At 52.6% G+C, this 8,302-nt stretch overlaps 1 long non-coding RNA gene across 1 annotated transcript; it reads left to right on the forward strand.

The window, feature by feature from the left end:
• The first annotated feature begins 93 nt into the window (after window positions 1-93).
• LOC136114773 (uncharacterized) lies at window positions 94-4,033 on the forward strand. The gene is made up of 4 exons (XR_010653147.2): window positions 94-277; window positions 2,473-2,548; window positions 3,457-3,603; window positions 3,977-4,033. It is a non-coding gene; the product is annotated as an uncharacterized lncRNA (long non-coding RNA).
• Window positions 4,034-8,302: the final 4,269 nt, after the last annotated feature.

The following is an 8,302-nucleotide window of genomic DNA, read 5'->3' on the forward strand; positions in this document are numbered from 1 at the left end:
TTTATATTTGACTAATAATTAACAGATGTATTGTCAGCGAGAAACTAAACAATTATAACTAACATCGTCAAATGAAATAAAGAACGTGGCTCAGCAGTGCTGCTGACTCTGCCGTCCCGTTTCTTTCCCCGTTTCAGGCGGTGAGCCAGCCGGAGGACCCGCTCTGTCCGGCCGCAGGGCCCGTGGAGCCGAGGACTCTCTTGGCGCACCCCGGGGATGTCTCTGGAGAGACTCCTCGTCTCGGTCGGATCGCCGCGGGGACGGACGAGGACCTCTGGTGAGAAGTCTTTCTTCTCTGAAATTTGGGACCGGTCACGTGCTCGCGAACTGTCCGTAAGTCGTGGTACGGAATTTCGGCAGGATAGCGTGGACGGGGTTGCGAGCACCTTAGAGGTATACAGTAGTTGCTGTGGAGTTGTTTGTGCGGCCAGCTTTTGGTGTTGGTTGTTCCCGTGCTCCGTTGTGGTGCAAAGCTGGCTCTGTATGTAGCTGTGAAGAGTACCGTAGTTCGGTTTAATTCTTGGATGTGCCTTGGTTCTGACTATGCACTTGAACACCGAAAACTACAGCAGGAGCTGCTGTGGCTTTAACTTGCGAGGAGTGTGAGCGTTGTGGAGCCATCTGTGTTGCAGAGTGTCCTAATTGCGGTGCTGAGTGTTAGAGAGATTTGAGCTGGGTACCGGAATTGTTTTGTTTTGGAGACGGTGGGATAAACTTGGAGTACAACTTGTGAGGGCGGTGTGTCGTGGGTAGGTTTGAGTATTATCTGTGGAGTACTGCTCTGGGTGTTAGTAGTTATTTGCTCGTATTTGTTACAAGATGAGCCGTGTCGTTCCGTGTGACGCGTAATGGGAGGACGGCGTAGTAGCGGTATTCTGAAAAAGAGCCTGTTAGGGTGTATTTTAGCTCAGAGGAAAGAGATTGAGGAACCACCTGGTGATAATGTGAATAGAGCAACCTTGATGAAATCTTGTGAGCAGAGGCCATTGTATAAATTGGACAAGGAAGGAAAGGCTGTGCGCAAAGCGCGGTGCTGCACCCGGGCGCCCCAATGCCGTGCCGCAGCGCGCCTCAGTGCTGCCGCCCTGTGGCGAAACTCGGGTACTGCAGCGCACGGCCGGGGGCAGAGGCGCTGTTCGCCCCGCAGGGCTCGCAGCCAGGTATCTGTGTGTCAGTGCCCGTCCCCATTTGTGTAAAAACGACATCCCTCCCTCGGTGGCTCCTTAGAACGTTTAAAGATGTAAATATTGCTACCACTAACATTGTCGATCCGGCTTCTTTCCTCAGTGTAAAGCAAAGGAGCGCGGTTTGTTGTTTCCTTTTAAAGGCGGCTGTTGGAAGCCGCGCGGGCAAAGGGCGTGGGGGTCCCGGCAGGGTGGCGAGAAGGCGAGTGAGGATGCAGAGCGGGCCAATCAGATCGCTCGGGAGGGCTGGAGGGGCGGAGCGCTGATAGGCGGGGAGAATGGCAATTGATGTGCGCAGGCAGCCAATCAGATTGCCAGAGGGGCGGGCGTTGAGGCCTCAGTATTGCGCATGCCCAAATTGCGCAGTCCTCAGTCAGGTCCGACCCTGAGGCGGGCACCTGGGCGCGGAGCGCGGGAAGGAGCATCCAATAGGAGGACGGCGCGCTGGGGTGAAAAGCAGCCAATCAGAGCGCACCGACTCAATCCCGTTTGAACAGCTGCCTCCCTGGCAAGCGCGTCCGTGGTGTCTCGGGGCGGGCACCGGGAGTTAAGGGGGAAACGGGGGTCGAGGCGAGGGAGGGGAGGCTGAGGAGCGCTCATTTTGGCCTCTCCTTCCCCTTGCCCTGCCTCTCCGTCCCTTTTGCCTCTCTCTCCCTCTCTCTGTGTCACCTTGTCTTGCTCCCTGTCCCTATCTGTCTCTGACAAGCTGACCTGCTCCTTGCCCTCCTTTTGTATGGAATCACAGGCTCATTCTGCTTGGAGAAGACATGTGCAATTTTCTAATGACTTGACGGTTTAGAGAAACGGCCTGGAAGAGATCATTCCTTTGTCTTTTTTTTGTGTGTGTTTTTTGTGTGTTTTTTTTTTTTTTTTTCCCCACGTGGAGGAAAAAAAAAAAAAAAAAAAACAGAAGAGGCAAATTCAGTGCCTCTGCGGAGAAGCTGGCGACCAGTTTTAGTTAAGAACGCACACCCCGTTGGCGAACGGGTCCCGCGGCAGTTCCACGTGTTGCAGGTAAAAGAAGGAAGTTTGATCTGCCATAGAGGAACAGCCGCCTCTTTCCCTCCTTAGGGTCGAGCGTTGCCCTTGTCTTTGTTCACATGAATTTATGGGCACGCTGGAAATAGCCTTTAAGATTTATATGTAGAGTTTAATCTAAGTGGTAAGTGGCATGGGCATAGTTAATTTTTGAACACCTTGCTGCCAGTTGAAATGTAAGGGATGAAATGTGATGGGAAGTAATAAGTAAATTTGGGGTTGACTTCTAGGGTGTTTTTTTCCCCATTAGTGTAAATCAATGGCACCGTTGTCCTGTGGCTCAATCTCCGTTCTGTTCCGTGGAGTCTTCAATTTAGGATGTTCAGGTAAGAAAGTTTGTCCTTCCAAAGAATGACCAGCCATTGGTAGGACAGAGAGAGGCTTTTAAGTGCATGATCAGAATTTAAGCCAAATTCCACTTGACGTTGCTGCTGTTGGTTTTGGCTTTCACTGGTTTCCCCACAGCTCCCTAGTGTTTGGGAGCTCGGAGTGGGCATTTTTTTCCCCCAGGGAGAGGCTATGCTTAAGAATGAATTTGTTTCCTTAGAGGAGTGAGAGTCCGTTTGTGTAACACAAAGAAAAACCCCAGCCTAGTCGAGTTCTGAGTGTGTGTCTGTGAGATGGCTGCTTTACTTTGATGAGTTCACACCTGTGCAGTTGTAATGCCAAAGAGCAATGCAAGATAGGAGGGTTTTTTCCGCTGTGGGGGGGGATGCATAAAACCAGAGCTAAGGTGCGGTTGCAGGCTTGGTGGTGTGGCGAGTGGGGCGCCGCTTCGGTGGGAGCTCGGGGTGAGGCCCAGCGGGTTCTGTGTCCTGTACGCGTGGCTTTCGTGCCGCGGCTCTCTGTGTGCGTTTTTGTTTTGTTGTGTTTGTTTTTTGTGTTTTTTTCTGCGGGATTCCCGCGAAACGCGGCACAACCGCTCGGCCCGGGCTGCCGCGGCGGTCTCAGTGCTGCCGTCCTGTGGGCAAAGCGCGGTGCTGCACCCGGGCGCCCCAATGCCGTGCCGCAGCGCGCCTCAGTGCTGCCGCCCTGTGGCGAAACTCGGGTACTGCAGCGCACGGCCGGGGGCAGAGGCGCTGTTCGCCCCGCAGGGCTCGCGGCCAGGTATCTGTGTGTCAGTGTCCGTCCCCGTTTGTGTAAAAACGACATCCCTGCCTCGATGGCTCCTTAGAACGTTTAAAGATGTAAATATTTCTACCACTAACATTGTCGATCCGACTTCTTTCCTCAGTGGATCCGTTTTGCAGTCGGTGACCCACGATTGCTTGGAAACAGCAGAAGCTGTTCGCTCCGGCGGAGCGGATTGAAAGGACCAGCCGCTGGAGGATGCTGAAGACTCCTGGGTCGCTGATGGAAGCAGCTTTGCATAAAGCAAGGGGTACGTGAACCTGGGCATGCAGTGACGACTGCCCAGCAGGTAATGGAAGCTAAACCTTTACCTCCAACGCCCGACAAAAATAACGCCAAGAAATGCCACTGAAAAAAACACAGTCAGGGAGGGGTTTTTTTAAATTTCCTTTAGTTCCCCCCCCTCTGCCCCGCCCTGCTGCGTTTAGTGCAGTGAATGACCCATTGGGAGATGACTGTGGATCTGGCTGTTGAAGGGTGTCTGAAGGAGAGGGAGATGTGTGTAGAGCAGGATTGGTTGTGGGGGTGAGTGTAACTGGTTTGGATGTGGGGTTGTAAATTCTTTTTGGAGGCTTCCTAGTTTCTGGTGTCACCTGTGGGGTGAAGCGTCTTTCTGTGTGCAGGTTTGAAAGGTGCGACGTACGGAGCTCCATCATTTGCCACCAGAACTCCAAATCACGGAGACAACGTTGCTGTGCAGCTGCTAAGGACAGTGTGTGTCTCAGGTAGAGTAACGTCCTTTGTGCTCTGTGTGCGTGTTCCTCCCTTGAAACGAAGGTGCGCTGCCCGGAGTTTCACGTTCCGTGTGGTACCTGCTGGGCTGAGTCTCCTCCCTACGCTCGCCCGTTTTAGCCACGTCTCTGCTCCAGCCCAGTTCGGGAGCAGAGTGGGTCATCACTGACTGCAGGGCGGTTGCACCTTCTTCAAGCTGCTAACACAGGAGGATGAATTTGGCTTTCTGCTCACATCACACATTCAGATACTGGGCAAGCTGCGTATCTCCTTCAAAAAAGAAACACTGTCAAGGGGCTGACAGAGCGTGAGTTTCACAACACAACAAACCAACTCTGCTAGGCTTACATCGTTTTGGTGGTGCATAGCATGTTTCACTTAATCCCGTCATTGCAGGTCTCTTCTAGAGCCTCCATTGTCAAATCTTGCTGGTTACTCACCCAATTTCCTTTCCTAACTGTCTTCCCTTTTTCCTTAGCGTTTTGAGAAGCTTGATCCTGGGGTGTCTGGGGGTTGCCAGCTGACAAAATGACATTGCTGTGGCCTTGCTGAGAACAGGTGTCCCTGTGAGCCACCTCCCGGGAGCAGAGCTGAAGTTGAAAGGCGGCCTGAAAGCCCCGGTGAGAGTTTTCGTTAAAGAAACCGGAGATGATGGGGTTGACGCTGCTATTGAAAAAGGCCAGCCGGTGAGCAAAGGGATAGATATAAATGTGAAAGAACTGCAACTGGACATCTGAAAGGTTGACATAGTCAGAAAGCATCATCAGAGTCCACAAGGGAAGCCAGGAGAGGGTGAAAAGCAAAACCACAATAATGAGCATTTTGATTACTCTTTGTTTCTTCTTTGACGTGCTGTGCCATCGCTCCTGGCTGTGCTTTCCCACCGTGGGCATCGCAGTGTTGAAGAGAGCAATGCTTATCCTGGCGTACATGATAACAGTGAGCGACAGGGGAGCCAGATAGATGTTCGCAAAGAGAACTGTTGTGTAGATCTTTCTCATTCCTGGGTCAGGCCAGTCCTCTCGGCACCAGTATACGGGGCGGGTTTCGTTGCCGTAGCCGAGGATCACCCTGAAATGTTTCTCTTCTTGTACGTGCAGCATGACGGCAGAAGGACGCGTGATTGCGATGGCCAGAATCCAAGTGACGGCTATGATGATGACTGCAGTTGAAACGGTCAGCTTCTGCTCGAACGGATGAACGATGCAGCGAAACCTGCAGCAAAGATATCCGGCGACATACGTAGAGAAGCTGATTAAGGAACGCTCACTCAAACAGGCAAGCATACGTTCACTTCTTCAATTGCATGCTTTTGAAACAGATTAAACATGATACTCCAGTTGTTGGAAGCTGTGCTGTTGCTGGAAAAGTTACCATCGTGCGTTGCAAAGGGCCTCAGAAGGGAAACACTGATCAGGAAACTGGAAATAAGTTAGCAGATGCCAGTGTGAAACCAGCCACCGAAAGGACAGAGACCGATACAAAAGCCACACCTCTGATCCCAGGTGGCTGTCTCCTCCAGCCAACATCAGGAAACCGCAACAAAGAGGATAAGAAATTAATAGGAGATTTATAGCCGAATTAGAATTAGGGTCCAAAGAAGCTGTCACTGGTGACGGGAGAGCAGTGGTACCTCGCAGCGCAAGGAGCTGATGCGCTCTATTAAGATTAGGTGAAAAGGTAAGAGTGAATTTATAAACTGTTTGCGAAGGAGTGACCCAGCAATGTGAAATGTGTCTAGAAAACCATCATCTTAATACTGTATACAGGGTATAAATAAGAACAATTGGACGAGGGAAACGTCCCAGGACAACACTGGCAAATAGGGTTCTCCAAGCTGCCTAGAAAAGAGGGGTATGGCTATTGGGTGGCACTCACAGCAGCTCCCTTCTCAGGTTGGCCAGGAGCATTGCCGTGCCGGGGGGCGGCTGCCGGCCTGTGGGCCGGGGGCTGCGGCTGTTTGGGGCGCTGCCCCCGCTTTGTTTTCCTAGGGGAGCCCCCCCCCGCTTTTTGGGGGTTGTGGTACGTGCACGTGTAAATGACACAATGAGAGTAAATGACACAATGAGCTGCCTGTCGGGGCCGTTTCCCTCGTGTCGCGTGACGGTGTCGCTTGTGGCGCCCCAGCGTGAGCAGGGGCCGGCGATGCAGGTGGGGGACGCGGGGGTCAAAAGGGAGTCCCCCTGAAAAGAGGGGGTCACAGTCCCAACGTGCCTGAAAATTCCCGGGGGAGGAGAACACGTGTTCGACCTGTAAACACGAGTGTGGCAATTGCAAACAGAGAAATCTGTCCTTGGTATTTATATATTGCAGGATGGCATTCACGTGTATATCAAATGCTTTTATATCAACCCCCTTTTCTACTCTATTATATAAAGGATTTTTAGAATGTAAAAAATTCCTGTTGATGGTTTTAAAAATACCAATATCTTGTCTATACGTAAATTAAAAAATGAAGGACTCGAAAATGAGAAAAAAATTATATAGAAAGCAATTTAAAATAGAGAAAAGTTAGAGTGGGTAGAGCTACCTGTAATGACTGTGCGTTACATAATCTAAACGGATATTAAATATCATCTCTATGTATTCACTCATACCCGTGTACGTATTTTTTTAATAAGTGCAAATAGATATCTCCGTCTAAACCTGTGTAATTGTAAATATGTCAAAATCTGTAGATCTGGAAGGATCCTGAAGCAATGCGGGGCTGTGGGCCCGACGTCCGCTTCCTGCGGCAGGCGAGAGAGCGAGCCCCTCTCTCCGGGTGGCGAAGGCTCCCTCTGCGCGGCGTGCGGCGGGCCGGGGGCCAACGTGCGCGGCAGGGTCCGTGCGCGTATCCTGGAGCGGGACGGCTGCCTGGCGAGCGAGCCAGCGAGGCTCCATGTCCCCGAAGCCTCGTCTCGTAGGAGCCCTGACACCCCACCGTGTTCTCCTAGGCTGAGGACGGCCGAGCGCCCCGAGTTACCGGAGAGGAAGGGAGGAGAGGAGGAGACGGGAGCGTCTGAGCTGTTAGAAGCCTCCTGGCAGCCACCGAAAGCGAGAGCCGCTGTGAGTCCCTGGCCCTCGGGGCCTCGTCCCCGGCTTGTGTGTCCTGGTGCCTCCCTGCCCCTCCGTCTCCTTTTTCCCCACGCTTTCTCTGGCCCGTTCTTTTCCCTGCCATTAGTTTCCTCTCTGTGTCTGTATGTGCTGCTCTGTCTCCTTCCTTCCTCCCTCCCTTCGCCGTCTCTCTCTCTGTGCCTTTGTCGTGCTCGGCGTTGCCGGCTTTCTTCATTCCGTACGGCACTGTTCCCGTCCTCGTTCACGTTCTGAGCCTTTGTGCTGCCCCCCGCCCCGTTTTTTTTCTCTCTTTTTATTTTCTTTTTTCCTGTCCTCCGTCTCTCCGCGGGGCTCCTCATTCCTCTCTTTCTTCCTCCAAGCCCCTGTGTTCCCCGCGGTCTCTCGCTCTGCCATCGTTTTTGCCTGTTGCCCTCTCTCTTGCTTCCCGTTGATAGGAGGAACAAAAATCTTTTAGAAAGCCCTTGGCATAAGGCAGCAAGACCAGGCCTAACGGAACAGAAACCTAACAGAGAAACACTAGCTCTGTAGGGACTGGAGGTGGGGCAAAGCGGGATGTCCTTGGCTCGCAGGCTGGGAAAACGGGACGTTCCACTAAATGGAGAAGGAGCTACTTGAGTAGCAGCACAAAATGACAGCGGGCGTGCTCAAGACATGAGGTCGAGGAGCCGACACCGGGGCAGGGGGCACCGGGCTGCAGGGGCACCGGGGACCCCTGGAGACCCTTGATGGACACTGGCATACCAGAGATGGACTGCCAGCGAAGGGTGGGGTTATGGAAAGAACTTCTGTTTAATGCACTAACTAAGCGGTAGAAGCAAATGAATATGCAATAGGTGTATGTAGAGAATACCAAGAAGCGTGAATCACGCGTACGCTCAAATACAGGGGCCATCCTCTGAGCGTGCGGTGCGCTGTATTGAAATTGCCCGCCGTTTAACACTTTCAGAACAGCGTTAGAGAGTCTTTTTTGCCGACTTTTTGGTATCTCTCCGCGTCCCGTGGTTCCTCGCCGTGTCCCCGTGTCCCGCTCCCTGCCCGTGGTCGCGTTCCTCTCTGTCCCGTTGACCGTGCCGGGTTTTTGTCCTCCGTCTCCGCGCCGCTGCCGCCGCGCCGATTTGTTTCTTTCTGTGCCCTGTTCCTGGTGCTCTTCCGGCCTCTTT

The sequence above is a fragment of the Patagioenas fasciata genome, chromosome Z (genome assembly GCF_037038585.1).
Source record: "Patagioenas fasciata isolate bPatFas1 chromosome Z, bPatFas1.hap1, whole genome shotgun sequence".
NCBI classification, from domain to species: domain Eukaryota; kingdom Metazoa; phylum Chordata; class Aves; order Columbiformes; family Columbidae; genus Patagioenas; species Patagioenas fasciata.